The 19280-nt window shown below is 47.8% G+C and overlaps 1 protein-coding gene across 3 annotated transcripts in view; it reads left to right on the forward strand.

Annotated features, from left to right (window-relative positions):
* Positions 1–3607: 3607 nt before the first annotated feature.
* LOC142590902 (uncharacterized) overlaps positions 3608–19280 on the forward strand; it is a 237413-nt gene continuing 221740 nt past the window's right edge. Inside the window, exons 1-3 of one of the 3 annotated variants that reach the window (XM_075703305.1) lie at positions 3608–4098; positions 14180–14248; positions 15554–15714. The gene's annotated coding sequence lies outside the window, so the exon portion shown is untranslated. The remainder of the gene's footprint in view (positions 4099–14179; positions 14249–15553; positions 15715–19280) is intronic. The other 2 variants (XM_075703313.1, XM_075703300.1) reach the window with 2 other exon arrangements.

Below are 19280 nucleotides of genomic sequence, written 5' to 3' on the forward strand. Positions count from 1 at the left end.
TAATTTGAAACCCTATAAAGGGAGTATTTCGCTGTGTTCATCGGGTCTTCTGCATCACCTACGTTTTCATTCATATATGTAATAACCAGTGAGTAACGTCCCCGTAGGAGGGAGAGAGAGAGAGAGAGAGATTAAGTGGTTCCTGAAGACGGTTGCCTGGCGGCATACCTATAACATGCTACTCCAGATGAATAGGGTGAAAAATGAAATGATGTCCGCCGTCTAGAACGAAGGTACACAACATACACAAAATACAACACGCGCTCAGCCGGTGTCTAGGAGCCGAGGCACTGACCCCTCATACATGATTAACTACCGCTCCAGTAGCGCGCCCAGTGTCCAAAAGAAGCGCGAGTGCCTGCGAACACTAAATGGGCCATTTGACAACTACGCCGATTGTAACGTTAAGATTACAGCCAAGACGCGCAAAATAGAACCCAGCGACGCAATCATCGCTATATTTCTGGACCACCAGGCAATCACTCGTTTAGAGGTAATTACCGCCGCCATCGTCAGTAGCAGAAAGGAGACGTTATCTGTAGTATCACTGAAGATGTGAGCCTTCTATAGCGTCATAAATTTATCAATGTGTATAGGGCGTACCTACACAAAATGTTTGCGTCGTTTTCTTATTCCTTCTTTTTTTGCAGATGATAGCCCTCGACCCATTCATTACTTGTGGTACTGGGCCTTTTTTATTGATTCCTCGAAAGAGCAACAGAACACGAATTGCCTCATATTTTTAAAGCAACCATTACAAAACGCGATCCAAGCGCACTGCGGCTCCATGACTTAAAGCAGGCTTCCTTGTTACATCTTGTGTCGTAAACAGCATTCTCATGGCACCACACACACCACCGACGTACCCACTATAGTTAGCCCATGGAGTGCAGTGCTCGCAGGCCGCACCGTAACCGAGCCGAAAGATTACTACTCGATGGTCACTTAGTAGGTGCAATGTGATAGCGGCGCTCGGCGTTCTCGAAGAATATACCAACGACAACGAGAATTCACACAACTGACCGAGCCACTGATTCAGACTGCAGACGAGCATGACGTGGGCTTAATGCCGCCGAATCACGCCGCTCACAAGGGAGCCAAAGACCAGCCGCTGGCGGTGCGATTCGCTTCAGATCAGCCACGTCGCGCTTGCCTGTGAACTGAATCGGCGATTCGGCCCCTCGTGTAAATCCAGCTTGACCGGAGTATCAACACCAGTGGACTAGAATCATACTGTGTCGAATGCGAAGAGAGAGAGAGAGAGAGAGAAGTCATAAGGGAAAGGCAAGGATGTTAACCAGGCTGAGCCCGATAGGCTACCCTGCACTGTGAAAGGGGATTGAAAGAGTAGAATGTCGCATGCTTATTTGTCGAATGCGAAAAAGCACAAAATGTCCAGGAGAAAAGAAGGGACGACGTGGTGGCGCACTGGAGGTAGGAAATGAGCTTTTCTTCCTCCATGGGTGGTGCGCACCCAATTCTCAGCTACGAAGTCATGGTTCATGTGTCTTGCACACGGCCTTGGGCTGACCGACGCGTGCGTCAGCGTTCTATGGTACCGTGCATGCGACTATGATCACTGAGATCCGTGTTGTAAGAAGGTCCTGCTTCAGGCACGAAGCGATCGCTGCATTTGGCAAGCGTTTTCAACGGGTCTGCTTAAATTTATATAACTAATTGTTTGCCGCTCACTTGGGGAACAAAGGCCTCCCACCAAGATTACGCAGTCGGCAGCAACCTAATGAAGCCAAAAAAAAATAATAAGCGAGACAGAATTTTTACATGAGAACTCCCTCTGTCCAAGATGGCGGCTGAATTTGCAGCCTCTGCGCATTCGCAGCATAGCTGCTTGTGCTAGGTCTCCGCAGAAATAAGAAGTTTTGGAGACCCTGGCAGGAAAAAAAGACAGATAGAAAGCATCATTGCGTGAAAGAATGAGAAGTGACGGTTGGTCTAACTTGCGTATCCTGAGTGGAACTAATGCTCTGGTGAAAGAAAGAAAGAAAGAAAGAAAGAAGGAAAGAAAGAAAATCTGCGCCTCGTTTGTCGCACCCCCACCCCTCTTGCTGCTGCTTCTTTCTTTTTCTGTCCCTGTTTTCTATTGCTGGCCCTGAGGAAACGGCTTCGAAGAGACGAACGAAGGCCCTAACGCTGCAGTTCATGTGTGACCGCACACGCACAGGTGTCGCGTCGCCCTCGGTACTGCTGTAGACGAGCCGAGAACGAGCTGACAAGGTTTCGGTTTAATCACATCAACGCTGAAAGAGTCATCTCGAAGATGGACCAGACCAAGCTCGTAGCCAATCTTTATTTATTTTGATCTTTTTTTCCCTTCCTTAACCTTACCTTTTCGGACATTAGTTCAGCAGAAGCCCTGCCAGTAGCACAGCTTGCGTTAGGCCGAGCTTAGGGTGATGCTCCTTCTGCTAAGATGGCACACGGAGGCCGACCTACGTGCCCGCGGCGGGCGAGAAGCGAAGCACAGTGGTGGTCTCCCTGTGAGCGGCAGCGGCCCCCACCTCGCGACGCACCCTCCGGACGCACACAAAAGAGAGCCAACCGCCCCGCATAACGAAAAAACGCCGGAGGGGGGAAGAGGCGACCATCTGCCGAGTAGACCGTGACGTCAGAGCTTGGAGCGCCAACCCTCACACAAACGGAGGAGCTCAGATTTGGTGCTGTAGTTTGTTGCTCCCCAAATTCGTTATTTAAACTCTGCACTGTCCGGCGAACTGCAGTGCTCCTGACGGCCCTGCGGCCCTTTTGTGCAACGTGGCGAGAATCTCCAATACTTTACGTGTTATTCGCTTCTTTTTGGACTCTAAGGTTGAAATGCTGGGGGCAGGGGTGAGAGTGTACAAGTAACGATGATGCTTGCTTTCGCTTAACCGGATTATTTCGCGGGTTCTAATGACACGTCCTGACATCTCGTTTAGTGTGAAGAAAGATACCAATGCAAATGGCAATGCAAAATAAAAACTAGCAGGTAAATAAAAAACAAAGGGAGAGACAGGTCAGGTTCAAGTGAAAGATGTAAGTGCACGTGCGTTCGAAATCTGCACGCAGTGAATGCGGCCGAGCAGTAACGATGATGAAAGTTTTAATATGCACCTACACACCGATCTGCGATCTGATGGAAGCTAACGCCGGGAAAGCGATAAATATACGTGAGCCCGCGCCATGCATTTACCTCTTCTTTCTTAGGCTTCTTTTTATTAACCTAATCCTGGATGAAAATAGCGAAAATATTGCCGCCGCCCTCAGGAACCGGCGCGTGTTGTGTAACGGAAGAGACAGCCGACGTTGTTTCTTACCCCTGAGCGGGGGCAGGAAGCGAAGCGCGAAATATTGCACCTCCAACGGCATCGAACGAACGGGCCCACTTTTTTTCTCGCTCTCTTCGCATCGTGACGCACAGAGAGGGGAGCTCAGGAGCGTAGCACGCGCCGTAGCCAACGGTTGGCGGGAGGGGGGGGGGGGCCGTGTAGCGGCCTTTCTTTCCTCCGCGACCCTCCTTCCTTCTGTCGCTCCCCAGTCGACTCCTCCTTCTCCGCTGCTCGTCGCGGCGAGAGCGCGCGCGCCGACCGAATGCCGTTTTCCCCGCGCCGCTCAGTTCTGGCTTCGACCACTGCCGGCACGGGCGAAGGCGCGTTTCGCTGCGAGTTGCGACGCCTGCACGGCCTGCGTGTTGTGCTCCCAACTTCCAGGCTAGCCGGCGGCGAGCGCTCACCACGCTGCCCGCGCCGGTGCACCGCGTGTCCTCGCAGAACTTCGTGAGCGAGTGCACACTCCAAAGGGCGCCAGTGTTTTTTTTTTCTTTGACCGGTTCGAAGGCGGACAAAAAATAACCCGGACGACCCGTTCAATGTGCGTGGGAACGTGACACTGTACTTGTCGGTGAAACCAGGAGTGCCACGCTGCGTAGTGACTGTACCGAATACCGGGATCGCGACTTGGTGGCACGTCAGTGGCCCTTCGAGCTTCACCGCGTTGACACTTTGGCCGGCGCACGTCGTCGTACTTGGATCAAGTGGCACTGTCTTTCATCACCTAACGGCGACCGGCGTCGAGAGCAACGCTGAGATTGTTGTCGGAAAGGTAAGGTGACCGTCGAACTCCCCTGCCTTGAGCGACTACGAGGAGGAAAAGGCTCAAAAGTTGTGAACAACCGAAGCGTTTTTCCCTCCTCGGACGGAGCCTAAGAAAAAAATTGATTCACTAAAAATCATAATATTGCTTTTTCTTCCTTTTATTTTATTTTTCTCTTTCTTTTTTTGTGCGTCTTTGCCCCTCCTTTTTATACCCATCCGCAAACTCTAAATCCTGTTTTCAGATTGACGTGTTCGCTGCACTGTTATTTTACGTCATCTTCCTCGATTCCGCCTTCTCAAGCGTCGTGTTTTTGCTGCCGCTTCCTTTCGAGTCAGAAATGATGCTAGCTGTGTGTCACTCTCTAGTATACGAAACGCAAAACGCCGACTGCCGATTTTAACTTTTCTTATTTCCGTTTCTTCTTCTTTATTCTTTTTTTTCTTTTCTTCCTCTCTTTTTTTAACGCTATGTGACACGAACCGGTTTCATGCAGAGAGCGAGAACTCCGTGCAGACCTTTCTCGTGCTTTTTTTCTTTTTTTTTTTTTTTTTTTTTTTGCACTCGCCTCGCATTGTGCATTGTTAGCGGGAGGAGTGTCATGCGGCGGCGGACGGTGCCTTCTTCCGTTCACCGCGTGCAGACTGCGCCGCTAGCACCCGGCTGCTCGCGATTATGCGCTCTACCCTCTCACTCGTCGTCTCTTCGTCTTGGTGCTCACGGGCGCGGGTGTAAACACAATCGGACCGAAAACTTCGCCGCGCCAGCCGCTTTAGCTGAAACACAAATAACGCCAGGCGCGCCGACTGCTTACCGCATTCCGTTTTGTCGAACGATTCGTACTTCGCGCGCTGTAATACCATGCGCCCAACAGCTCGACTTCACCTGTGCGCGCGCGCTTCAATTTCTGTGCGACCTGTCTTAATAGCGTGTTTTTATAAAGCGTATAAAACATGGAAGCACCATCATGGATATAGACGGCATGGAGATGCATAGAGATGCACTGTAACCGTTCGCTCGCAACACTGGTCTCTTTATACGGCAGCCGAATTGGAGACATCTCTTTACGCGAGTATCATTGTAGCGACGTTTTCATCCCAAGACTTTCCCGACGTTTTCATGCAGAGAATTTACAACACGCGTGTTTGGGCAACCGGAAAGTGTAGCAGCCCGACGTCGTTAGGAGCCTGCGGTGTTGCCCTTCTACGTGTGTTTTCGCTTAATGTTTCATTGACAACCCACGTCTCTAAGCCGTTATTTCGCACTAATGCCCTGAGACTAATACAGCTACCATTTTATTAAAAAAAAACGAAATGCAGCGATACAAACACCGAATACGACTTTGTTGTGCAACGAATAAATTCCGCGTAGCCCGCAATACCAGCACTGAATTCGCACGAAGCGCGCAATCCCACAGCGCTGTCCACTGCAACGGGCGTAAACGGCCCGAACGAGAGGTTACTGACGGACGGACGTTGGAGCCGTATTCGCACCAATTCCATGAAAACGGGCGGCGCGTAAGTTCTTTTGTTGCGGGGCGTTTCTTTGTGTGCTTTACCGGGAGCACGGCCTTTGTGGCGAAAAAGTAAAGGGCGCCTGCCCGTTTTACTGCCGCGGGCTGGTCACTGCCGCGGCAAATAAAAGGGAACGGAACGCAAAAGAAAGCAACGTTGAAAGAGTGACCCAATGCGAACGGCCGCGCTTATTTTCGCCCGCTCCTGGCAACCCAACGGGCGCCGGCCGTCGAGCGCGGAGCCTTTGAAAAACAACCACAAATGTTAGTGGCTTTTGTCGCGAAGAGTCGACAGAAAGCGCTCCCGCTTGCAAAAGGGGGGTGGACAATTGCACACTGGCAACGCCCGCGGGAACCCCCTGTTGTTATCGGGCGGGTAGGATTAGTATCACGATGACGTCGGCAGGTACAGCCCTCCTCACCGCAGTTATCATACACAGTTGCCGCCGCCCCCCCCCCTTTTTTTTTATTAAAGCGCAGGGCTTATAAGAATATAAAGAATGGACCCGATTATTTCAAACGCTAGGTAGTAATAAGAAAGGGAAACGAGATGACGGAAGTGTGCGACGAATAATAAAGAGGGTACAGGTTGTGCATTAATTGCGCAGTGCATATATTATATATGCGCACTTTCTGAACACAGCGCAGTGGAAGGAGAGGAGGACGAGGATGGTGCAACATAGTTACAGGCGGATCTAGTCTTGCAAAGGCATAAAGTCATGCCGGCAATTGCTCTGCCCGAGTTTCTCATTTTAACTTGTTAGGGGTAAATATACCACGGAGATGCGTTTGGTGTAAGCCTGTCGTTTATCGCTAATGCTGTTGAAAGAAATGAACAAGGCCCGATCATCTGGGGCAAAAGTAAGATGTTTCCCCTCTGTACTACGTCCATTTTGCTGTTGTTCTGATGCCCGTATATGTAATGCTCGTTACGGGCTTTTAAGTGTGTAACATATCCTTTCAATTGCAGTGTCGCGTAGTAAGTGAACGTTTCAGCATCCAGTTGGCCAGTAAAATCTCGCGCGCTACTACAAGGCATCAAAAGTACCAGAGTTGAGACCTTCGCTAGGGAATAAGTGAGTGGAGTAAGGGAAAGCAATAACAATCATATGTATCCGACGTACAGTAAAGCCAAGGAAAGCATAGCGTAAGTTAAGTTTTGTTTTATTATTGTTCATATTGAAATGTATTACAGAAGAGTGATGAACTTAAGATAAACTTTATATTTCTAGTAAAGGAAAAGAGAAATGACAGTGAAAGAAAATAGAACTTTGCCAACTCGCAACCTCCGCATTACGCATGCGGTGCCCTTGCCGAGCGAGAACTTCACAAAGAGGATGCGTCTGCCGAGGTATACGTGGACTATAATATCATAGCTCACACTTAATCGTAGCAAGTTTTCAAGCAAGCTGTCTTAGACAAAACTTGTTTGCATGATTTCCCACGCAAACAAGCAGCGGTGAGTATGTGATGATGCGCATATCCGCTCTAGATATGCGATGTATGCAATCAAAAATACCGCTTTGCTCAAGTGTCAGTGATAGCATCGGCGCTTTCGCGAAGGAACCTTTTTGTGACTTTCATTAAGTGACCTATTATCACTTAATAAGTCTTTGCGGCTTATTAAGTTACTTCAACTCTATTAATAAAAGTTATTTCACTCGCCATCTATCAATTTCATAAATGACGGCCTATGGGCGCAGAGAATCGCTCTAGCCATATACTTTAATGAATGCACTAGCTGTTTGCTTGACGAGGACCATGAAGCACTGACACCAGCTTTACCTTAACTGCCAGAAACAGCCTGTACAATGCCCCTGCCGTCTGCGTGTGGTGGGGATCCTATATCGCTCATACCGGGGTTACTCTGATGCCGTATACCTATAGAGGAAAAATAGTTGCAGTTTCCTACATTTCTACATTATTTGATGTCAGTGTGGCGTGGTTAACGGCAGTTATGGCAATGTAAACAACTGCACCAGCCCCTGGTGATATAATTTTTATTGGCGCTTTGTGAACGAAACTGTGAGCTTTGAGTCAGTATTCGGAAACAGCGACGTGACCTTAGACTTTAGAGTAGAGAGTAACAATTTGCGGTTTAACGTCCCGCAACTGAGCCGCCGCGGTGGCTTAGCGGCTATGGTGCTGCGCTGCCAAGCACGAGGTCGCGGGATCAAATCCTGGCCGTGGCGGCCGCATTTCGATGGGAGTGACGTGCAAAAACGCCCGTGCATTGGGAGCGCGTCGAAGATCCCCTGGTGGTCAAAATTATTCCGGAGCCCCTAAATACGGCGTTCCTCATAATCTAATCGTGTCATCATTTCCAACATTTTTGAGTCTAGGCCACTGACCTGATGGAACTGCGTACTTTGAGCGCCAAAGCAGAACAATGAGCTAGTCGCTCAGGCAGAACAGCTGCCGGCCAGGATGTTAGCATTAATAAAGCCACCTGATCGACGTTGATTAGTCACGGTTAAGGAGCGATTCGAATTAGCAGTGTCGTGATTTTAGTTTTTGCCGTCTTTTAGTATAGACGACTCCGTGCTGCCTGTATCGTCAAAAATCGCAGAGGTTTTCGCTATTTTGCGTATGAATACAGTTCTGAATACATTTCAAGCGGGGTATCTCGGCAGAACGTGGTAGTTCAAATGTTGTGGAAAGCGCAAATCGCATAAAGAAGTCACGCATATGTCCGAGTTACCGGATTTCGCGGTTTCCGGCAACACGTATTCTAGCAGTGCATTAACATGCCGGTTGCGGCAAGTACTGTATATTGGAATAGGAAAGAGAACTCACATTGCTATTCGGTAAAGTCAAATAGCAACGCGAACTTTAATAATTGCCCACGCAAAATTTACCGATCATTTGAGGCGTTCAGCAGCCGGGTTCAACTAGCTGGCTACATTCTATATTGGGTTCACAAGCTAAACTCCGAGTAAAGCGTAAAGTTTGGAGTGTCGGAACTTGCATTGCTTACAAAGAGTGGAGGGGGGGGGCCTTTTTTTCGTTCTTTAACGACATATGTGGTATAGATTTTCATCGGAGTGGAGGCCAACTAGTGCGAGGAGCGAAAATTATAGGCGACACCTCGGCGCAAATGAGCGTGTTCCAGTTTCAATCATGTAGACAGCGCCGAGTGCAATGCCTCCTGTGTCGAGGACACTATATAGCACCGCCTTTGCTATATACTGCCCATCCTTTGAAAATGAAAGACATGGCCTGAATTTAATTGAGTTCTGGGGTTTTACGTACCACAACCACGATTTGATTATGAGAGACGCCGTTGTGAGGGACTCCGGGTTAATTTTGACCACCAGGGGATCCTTAACGGATCCCCAATGCACGGGACACGGGCGTTCTTGCATTTCGCCCCCATCAAAATGCGGCTGCCGCGGCATGGATTTGATCCCGCGACCTCGTGCGTAGCAGCCGAACACATAGCCGCTAAGCCACCGCGGCGGATAAAGACACGACTTTTGCACAGCTGTAAATCAGTTGAACAGAAAACCCTTCACCAAGAACAAGATCTTGGAACCATGGCCTCGCATATCGCCGCTACAAAAGGCCATAAAAACGCTGCTGCGAGTTCTGAAGGTTACCGAACTGAGTGACCGTCCGTGATATAGAGCGAACAACTGTTACTGCGTCGGCGATATTCACAGCGGAATTTCTCTTTCTCCATTAATCTTTCCTTCCCCTTCCCCCAGTACAAGGTAGGCAACCGAGCTCTGTCCTGCTTAACCTCCCTGCCTTTCATTTTTTTTTTCCCCTCTTTCTCTATAGGAGTGCTCACTATCCTACTTCGTTTTCTCCTCCTTTTCCTCTAGCAGCTATTCGATTAGCTAGCTTACCGTGCACTGTTCAATCGCTAATTACGGAACGCTCATGGGCTTTCCTTTCCTGGGCGGTAGCGCCCATGCTCATCATCATATCTTCTTCAAAACGTTGTCCACTTCAGGTCGTTGTCGCGCACAGTCCCCTAATGACAATTCATCACGGTTCATTCGGCGGATAAGCTCGAAATTGCAGCTTGAGTGGCATCGAAATGAAACGAATGAGCACAACAGTACAGTCTATTCATGGTCTGGTGCCCGTAAGCGGCACTTATATAATACACTACTATATGCCTTTTCTTACATTTCAATGAGATACATTTCTGGCAGGATGTCCTGGCTGGGGTATCACAGTTCCTGATAGCGCGCTGCACGAAAACTAACAGACTGTTAAATAATCTTCTTCTTGTGAGCGAAGTAACGCAGTCAATAAGAATCCACCCAAGAATCACTGGGCAATATATTTGTTTTCTTTTACCTCCCATATTCAACACAATACCTATTGAATCACTTATTCCGTGGAACAAGTCGTTTAACACTAACTGGGGCTGTAAACAGACATTTAGTCATTAGCACCTTAACATGCCAGTGTCGCACCATGTCGCGTTTAAAACCGGGATGCTCCGAGGTGAAAACATGAGTGAAAAGAATACAAAGGCAGTGGAACGAGTGAAGAAAAGAGGTTCAATAGATGAACGTAAATAGAACGGAACATATGTTGCTCGTACCTCCTCGTTCAGATAAAAACAAGTACCCAAACGGGATCGCCCATTTGTAACTGGGCATTAATCACGTGCACATCTAATTGCGGATCCCATCATTTCTCAACTTTGTCCTGGATGAATCGGCTCTGCAACGCTGTCTTCTTGATAATATGCTATAATGCGCAAGCTGACGCACGAGTTACGGAGTATTAACTGCAGCACAGTCGTTAACATTTCTCCTTGTATGTACGTGTATAGCTGTCCTTATTTATTTATTTATTTATTTATTTATTTATTTATTTATTTATTCACATACTTCACAGGCTCTGAACTGGAGTATTGCGTGAGGGGGTTAGAAAAACAACATGTAGCGAGAGCAGGAGAACATAACTAACACAGCAAGTCAAACAACTGAAAAAACACAATGCAAAAGTTCAAACATTGAACTTTCAAAAGTTCGAACATTGAATAAGGACCGGGCCCGTATTGATAAAAATTTCTTACGCTTAAAGCGTTCGTGCCAGCCTACAGTGATGTAAGACATATTATTAGAGAAGGCGATCAGCCAATGAAAAACTGCACTTACAAAGAAAAAGCTTTGTGAATTTGGCCCCTGATTGCTACAAGCATGATAACGCCCTCAATTTTCGTTGGATAACATAAAACCATGGCATAAAACAAGAGCCTTCGGCAACAGCGGCAGCACGTCTATTACGCTTGTACAGGAACGCAATTTCCCGCCGCCGACGTCGACGATGGCGCGCCGGCGGCGTCCGAATGTACCGTATCGTGCGCCCGTCGGTTGTGGTTCGCCCCACGAAAATGTCGACCCCTTCGCCTGCTGTTCGTCGTAGAGACGGGCAGAGCCGCCGCTCGTTGAAAGCAGTTGTCTTGTTTTGGGAAAATAGACCAGATGATCGACGAGCGCAGCAAGCGGAGGGGGCCGCTGCAGAGAACGTTTCTTCTGGGATGTGCTTTCTTGCTGTTGCTCCGGTTCCTCCGTTTCTTCGTGCGGTACACGAATATTGTTTGACGAGGTACCACCAGGCGCGGTCGTTCATATTTACGCTTGATGATACAGTGCGCTGGGACTGAACTGTATTGGGTCGTATCTGTGAATTAGACCAGTGAAAGGAACACGCGCTATGATGTAAGGCTGTAGCCGAAAGCTTCTCAATTTCTTTGCGGGCCCGCCCAAGCGCGAACAGACTCGACGGCGGCCGAGGCCTGAAACGCTCACCCTCCGCGAGTTGCATGCATAACGTCATCCGCGCATCAGTTCCACGAGGCGCTGAAGGAGCCAACGGGGTATCGGATAATTTGCGAACGGAGGCCGCGCGGGCTCGTCGCACAAAAGCGCTGACGTCCGCAGCGGAAGTCAAGCGCTCTCTATGGCAGCGTCCCAATAATCATCATCATAATCAACATTACTTCATTGCCCATTGCAGGACGAAAGGCTGTCCCTCAGATCTCCAATTACCCCTGTCCTGCGTCAGCACCTCCTATGCCTGCAACTTTCATCATCTCATCCCACCACCTAATCCTTTGCCGCCTTCGACTGCGTTTGTCATCCCTTGGTTCCCATTCGGTGGCTCCAAAAGGCCAGCGGATACACGTGCTCAGCACTCGCTGTAGTAGTTCAGTGGCTCTGGCGTTGCTGAGCTCGAGGTTTCGGGTTCGATCACAGCCGCGGTGGCCGTATTTTGATGGAGGCGGAATGCCAAAGACGCTCGCATACTTAGATTTAGGTGCGCGCGAAAGACTTCCAGGCGGCTAAAATTAATGCGAAGTTTCCCACTATGGCGTGCATCATAATCAGATCGCTATTAAATTTTGACACATAATGCCTCAAAATTTATTTTGTGTGTGTATGCTTTGCGCATTGATATGGCCGGCCCTACTCCCTTTCTTTCTCTTAATATTGCAACTAAAAAATCCCCTATACACGTTTGCTCTTTCATACATAATGCCCAATTCCTGTTTCTTCACGTTACACCTACCACGTTCCGTTCGATCGTATCGCTGCGCTGTCCTTAGTTTCTTCTCAAGTTTCGTTTCAAGCTCTAGGCATACAGGTTAAAGGTTAGTGCTAGTAAAATACACCAATTGTAGCACTTTTTCTTCTGATACTTAAATGCCGGTACTCATGGCTTGAGAATCTGCCATGTGCGCTCAAACCATTTTTTTTATTCCTCTCGAGATCTTCTCATGGCACGGTTGCACAGTAAGCACTTGACCTAGATAAGCATACTCCTGCACAAATTTAAGAGGCATGAGCATAACGACTAATCAGGAACTCTTCTTCCCCTCGCCACGTTACTGGACATTGCTTTAGTTTTTTGCACATTGATCATCAAGCATATACGCTTAAGCCTCTGCCGGTTTCTCATTCATCTGTTGCATATCATTTCCAACGCTGCTACCTGCAAACCGTATAAGTTGATCAAATTTGATCCGTTGATGATTACCCCCAATCTAACCCAATCTACCATCTCAAATACTTCTTGCGAGCGAACTGTGAATAACTATAATCCTTTCTTCGCAATATATGAAGACCATTTAAAGATGACCTGATTATATTCCGCACACTTCTCAATTACAGGGGCCCGTATTCACACAAAAGCAAATTCCAGCCAATCATGATAATGGACATATTATTAGCGAAGGCGGCCGGCCAATGGCAAAGTGGCCTTGAATTGATAGGAAGTTTCCCCGAAAGAGTGCCGTGCACTGGGTCCCTGATTTGATAGCGTCCCGATATGCGCTCACTGACGCGTACGTTCGTACTTACGATCATCTTCACATACGTGAAGATGATCTTGCAGCCGTATAGCCTCATCTTACCTCGCAATGCGGTACAAACGAGACGAAATAAATGTTGATGCGCAAAGAGCAAGTGGCATTGGCAATCCCAACGTACAAGTTTCCTGCGGTTCGGCAACGATGCCGACCGCCGAGTCCCTTGCCATTCTTGCGGCGATCATACAAGTGCAGCACGCGTGCTTGCGCGTGTGCGTTGTTGTTAGCTAGCAAAATTGGTCGTAGAGGCAAAATTTTGGAGACGTTTATCATCAACTCGTTGAAGACTCACTCTTTCAACAAAAAGAAACAAACAAACAAAGTGAAAGTGGTGATCTCACAAATGTTAGAAGCAAGGTTATAACGTGACTCGCACGTTCTTAATTCTGTAAGAATGAATTACACCCAAGTGCGTGCTGCGATCAGCTTGACCTTGCTCCCGTTGCACATGCGGATAAAATACGGACATCGTTTGTGACGGACGGGCGCTTGGCACTTGTGCGGTGTCAGTATCTGATTATATATATATATATATATATATATATATATATATATATATATATATATATATATATATAATCTCGAAAAAAAGATTCGGCGAAGACGGGACTCTTGACAGCAGATATTTCTGCTTTGTGACGGGCCCTTGCCTCAGTCGATCATTGCTCGTTGCGCCCTGTATCACAGATCTGTGTTCAAACAAGCCCGTTTCTCCCTAAGTCGTCAACGCCGGTATTGCGACGTTCGAGATGCTCATGATATATTGGGGTGTCGAATGGTCGCTGCAATCAGACGTAACAGTCTTGTCGACTGTTTTCATTACGAAAACAGGGCTTACTCGCAAATGGCCTTGCCTTCGAGGTTAACGATGGCACTGTGATATAGACTGGAGCAACCGAGTTTCCGGTGCACCTGCGGCAAGAGGCGTGTCTCTGAAACGCGTCTGTCGTAACACTGGGGGTTCTATATACATTGTTCATTTCTTTTAATGAGTGAAGGCACTTACTAAATAACTATGTACAAAATATCACTAATCATGCAGTCAACGTATTATCATAATACTCTAGGAATAACGGTGGCGATGGAATAGAAGGTTGTGTTTCCGTCTTTCTGTCTTTTCCTGACGATGCAGCGAATCCGAGATTAATGTGAGCTTTCTCCATAAGGAATATTTGATATACATCTGACGATTGTTCCAAAAGCGGTGGCTAATAAAACTTTACTTATTTCGTTGGCCGCAGATACGTGTCGTTCTCTTATTCGTCGGAAAAGATGATACTGAAGCACCACACATTCGATTGCATTTGGACGTAAGTATCGTTTTCATTCTAATGTCAGCGAAGCGACAAAGGTTTCTGGAACATATGAACCACTTATCTATGTCTTGTGCTATTCCCGCGTACTCTTGGTCAAGCGCACTGATTCGTCAGCCATTGTTACTACAGTTACTTAATTCACTGCTCACCGTCAGCAATTCTTCATTTTGATATTACTCTTATCCTCGGATCAGGAATAATACTACAAAGCATAATTTTCCCACGTAGGTTCTAAGGCACTGTAATTTCTGTAATGACATGCAACCGGGGAATAAGAGGGCATGAGGAAGACAAAATAGAAAAAGAAAGAAAAGACAAGTGGAGTGCATGAGTTGGCCTATTTTTCAAGGAGTCGAGCGGCGAAAAGAGCAACTAATATCGCGATATATCGCGCGACATGGGCTGGCCCAACGCCGAAATGGTCGGCCTTTCATCTGGAAGGGAGCAACATAATTACGAGACGGCCGTAGTAAATGCCCATTGCTCAATACACAAGTTAAATGAACGGGTAAGGGCAGGGGAAGGTGGGTTCTAATGCACTTACATTTCCCCCCAAACGAATCGCGCGGCAGCCCCTTTTCTCTGTTGCCGTAAATGTCCGCTGTCGTTCCTTTTTTGCAGTGTCCGTGTCGCCTCACTCACTCCATGCACGATGTCGATATGCGGATACATAGTCTGCGTACGCCGTCGTGCCAGTGACTAAGACTAGGTACAGCGCAGTCGCTCCTTCCGTTGATAAACACGACGCAAGACTTACGCAGCGCGCTACATGTGAGCTGGTCGCCGCGTGTTTTATGCGGGCACGAGGTCGAGGAGGCGCACACTCGAGCTGGCAGGCCACCCTTCGGTCTTTACCTCGCACTGACTCTACGTAGGGGTCCCGTTCTGCGGCGTCACTGAGGCCACCAATGCCCTCTGAAGGCCCACTCTATATGCTGCGCGTCCACGAGACGAATTTAGTGCAATTTAATAAATATCTCAGTACCGCTGCCTTTCGTGGCAGCAGTACCGCCGAATATTTCGCATACCTTAGGCGGTCGTAAAATTCGGTCCTTGCAGCAAAATTTTACTTGTAGTCGAGGTTGCGGCGATGTAGCTGCGGCCCGACGGCGCGTTTGCAAAGGCTTTTACTGTTTTCTTAATAACATGACGGACAGTGCCTCGTGTAACTTTTAAGGTTGCAACGAGACTATCGAACGTATCCTATACCGCTGTCCTAAGCCGATTGAAGGACAGAGCGCTAATTTGCAGCACAGAATATATATGAGGACCCTGGCTTCGATCGCTCTAACCTTACAGAGAGCTGCATAGAACCCTGCTGCGCTTATTCAAGACGGCTGGACTCAGCGACCACCTTTGACAGCGCCGTGAGCGCTACCACGTGTGGGCGTGCATCACTTCTTGTAATTCCTTCTTACCTACGTCCACAGTGTGAGGTATATGAAACCAGGAGCAACCAGGTAAATCTATATAGCTGCCTCTTTTCTCTCTCTCTCTCGACCTCCGTAGACATTGCTTTTACGCATTCTGTACATTTAGGTTCTCTCTTCTTTCTTTCTTTTTTCATAAGTAGTATACGTTTACTGCTAGTGACAAAAAAGGACGCGATGTTATCATATGCTATAAAGCCACCTTATTATAGCTGTCGCAAGTGTCCGAAAACAAAGTAACAGAAACTTATAGAAACTACGGCTCGTTGTAGCACACGCACATGCAAGGCTTTCATCGTTCAAATGACAGCGCATTTTTTTAAAATACCGCAGATGCGCATATCCCCACCCCTCATTGGCGATGGACACCACCACACGCAAGTGTTGACGTGATTTATTGCACGCGGTTTCGACGGATTATAGCTTCGGTAGGTCTTCTATATATACAGTGCGAACCCAGCGACTTTAGTTCATCAATGGTAGCATGTGCCCTGAATTGAGCGGTTGAAAATATAATAAAATATAGCTAATAAGTGAGGTATTTACAGAAGTTTCTCCTATAGAAATGTCAGCCTCCTCGCGCTTTCTCCTTCATGACAGTAGAATTGAAAACGCACACTCGTGGGCGCGCGGGAATGTATGCCTGCCCAGGAGCGCAGATAATATTCAAGGCCTTGTGGTGTTCCACAACTACGTCGGAATCGGAAAATTGGGGCTGCCTTATTCCTTACGAAAAGCAGCAGCCAGGAAGAACACTTGGTGTCATGGGAGTTTCTGGACTCCCTGGAAAGCAGGCAGGAAAGTTATTATGCGAATCGCTCCACAAGCCACAAAGATTTATTGTCTCTCTTAAAGGGACCCTGAAACGCTTTTGACGATTTTCTACAAACGTACTGAGTCGTTAGAGTAGGTCCTTCTGATCATTAATTGACACATCTAAGTGCTCCGCGTAAAGCGTGTAATTTATTATAAGGTTTTAAAAATGCACATCGCTGCCGATCGCAGCACACTGCTCGGCGGAATTTTAAGCCGCCCCTAACCATATGACCGAAGTCACCCATATGACGTCAGTGGGGCGAGCTATACGATTGGCTGACCAGGGCGCGTGATCGATAATTTTTCCAACTTTATGGTAAACAAATGATCTTCGTAATAGTTGTAATGTTAGTTCATTTGTTTTTATAAAAAGAAAGTAACATAAGGAAAGTGCACAAGAACAATTTTTCAGTACACTTAAGCACTTCCGGCACACAGCAAGTGTCGTCTGCTTGTGTTACAACGTACTCCATTTTGACGAGAGCTCCGCGGTCAGAGTCGGTCTCAGTCTTTTCGCGAGCACTATGATTCGACTTTGTTGCCTTGTGGACTGCAAACGTAGCGACTGGCAATATGTCAAGCTGCGACATCATGTCCCTCTGCAAGGCAGCGTACGAGCGAACTGGCTGCTGCGCATCGGACTGCCGCTATCCGATCGGCGCCAGGATTTGCGCGTTTGTGGCCGTCATCTTACACCGGAAGATTACTAACGCAATAGCGTTTCGCGAGTCCGGTATTAGGGCAAACGCAAGCGCAAGAGGACAGGGTCTGGCCGCTTGACCATACACAGTAGCAGCAACGAAGTGTATTCTTCTTTGCTGCTGGTGTGTGTTTTTCGCAGGAGTGTAATAATCAACGCGTTGATTTTATAAATGTTTAAAATATTTAACACTTGGTTAGAGCAATATTAGCGCTTTGTTTGGCTGGTTAAGCGCTGCGCCAACAAGTGTCTGGACCGTGCGACCGATCAGGCCGCTCACGTACGTCTACGCTAAAGTTCCTTCATCAGCTTGAGTTTATGCCTCCAGCCATTCGCCGAAATGACTTGCCTGTGGTTACCGGAATACCAGACACGTTCGGCGCTACGACAAAATGCTCGCAATGCACGCTACTTCGATAGCTGTCGCTTGGGGTCGACGGCCAAGCGGCTAGCGGAGAGGTCTCGCGCGGGCGGGGGCGGGCTCCAAAACAACCGGAAGTGGACGATGTGACGTCGCATCGTGATGCAGAACCAGTGAAGGCGGAGCTTAGCCCCGCTCGCTCGGCGAACGAGTTGAGGAGGAAAAGCATGGCTAGGGAGTAGGGTAACTTCTAATCGCTTGTAGCTCCATTAATACGTAACGCTTGACTTAAATTCTGGTGTGAATGTTGTACTTAAGCTGTACCCTACGCGTCTACAAAATTTGTCCGAACCGTTTCAGGGGCCCTTTAATTTGGACATCATCGTGGCCACATACCTTATCTTTTTATTCGCGATATCTCTGACACGTATATTATATAAATGTAAAATTTAATGCTTCGGTGGAGAGCATAATTAGCATGATTGCTTTTTCCTCGTCGTCTGCGCCGCAATCACTGGCGCATAGCGGGCAGAAATTATGCCGTACCGTCTTCATTACCACAACTTTATATTTTCGTTCTTCTTCTCCGTTTTAAAAGTAAGGGTAAAAAGAAAAGTTCAGGTGTCGAAGTACCGCTGTACACGGTTGCTCATCGAACGTGGTAGATTGAAGCGTACGCTATAGGTATACTTCCAACTAGACAAGCCCGCATCTATTTTCACCTTCTGTCGGTCGAAGGCTTAAGGAAAGGAAAGAGAAAAAAAAATAGGCGTAAAGAGAAGTAACTAATGCAGAGTAGACTAGCACGCCACATGGTGAATGCGTCTTCGACACACATATATAACACTCCATTACACCCTTTCGCGTTCTTCTTCTCGCGGCTTTTCTTCTCTGATACTTTTTGCTTTTGCAAAGTCTAAGCGCTGGACTTAGTTCTCTTTTTTTACAGCAAAATCTGTATATGACTAACCTCCCGCAGTTTTTTCGGCGTCCGGCAACAGAGGTGGACTTAACGATTTCTAACAAACTCATACACAATGGGTTTCATTGTTTGCTTTGTGTGTGATCACGTACTGGTGCAGTGCGGCAGCGCAGATGTCAAAATGCGGAACAGATTAGAACGCTCGCAGTGAAAAATAGCGTTACGTCAAGGTTATCGTAGCATATGAGCAGGATAGGTATCGGCGCTAAAAACAGCTGTAGCAGCTGTATAGTTCGTACACCCGAGGAACAACATGCGTATGAGGAGCGCCAGAGGGAACAGCAACAAGAACGTAAACGGCGCCGGCGCGAAACGACCATCGACGAAGAACGTTCCCGCGATGCTGAAGGAAAACGACAATCGCGAGCCCGGGCAACCATTCCACTCTGTGAAGATGGAATGGCAGCGAAAGCACTTTGCTTTTCATTTTAGAGCTTTGACTGTCGTCAGCTTTCACTGCCATTCCATCTTCCCAGAGTGGAATGGTTGTCTTTTTTTCCCCTTCTCCTCTCATGCCGCATTCGTTCTGTCTGTCTCTGATGCTTGTAGAGTAGAATGGAGTGTATGATGCCGGTCGCGAAGCTCACCGATGCGTTGTTACCGCGCAGGCGATAAGGAACGCGTAAATTCCGGCAACCCCTCTTCGTGCGCGCTTTCGCTGTTGCATTTCAGCCCACGCCGTCGTCACGGGATGTGGGTGAGCTTTTTTGAAATTATTCCCTTCGCGCATCGTAGCA

This window comes from Dermacentor variabilis, chromosome 1 (assembly GCF_050947875.1).
Source record: "Dermacentor variabilis isolate Ectoservices chromosome 1, ASM5094787v1, whole genome shotgun sequence".
In the NCBI taxonomy this organism is placed as follows: Eukaryota; Metazoa; Arthropoda; class Arachnida; order Ixodida; family Ixodidae; genus Dermacentor; species Dermacentor variabilis.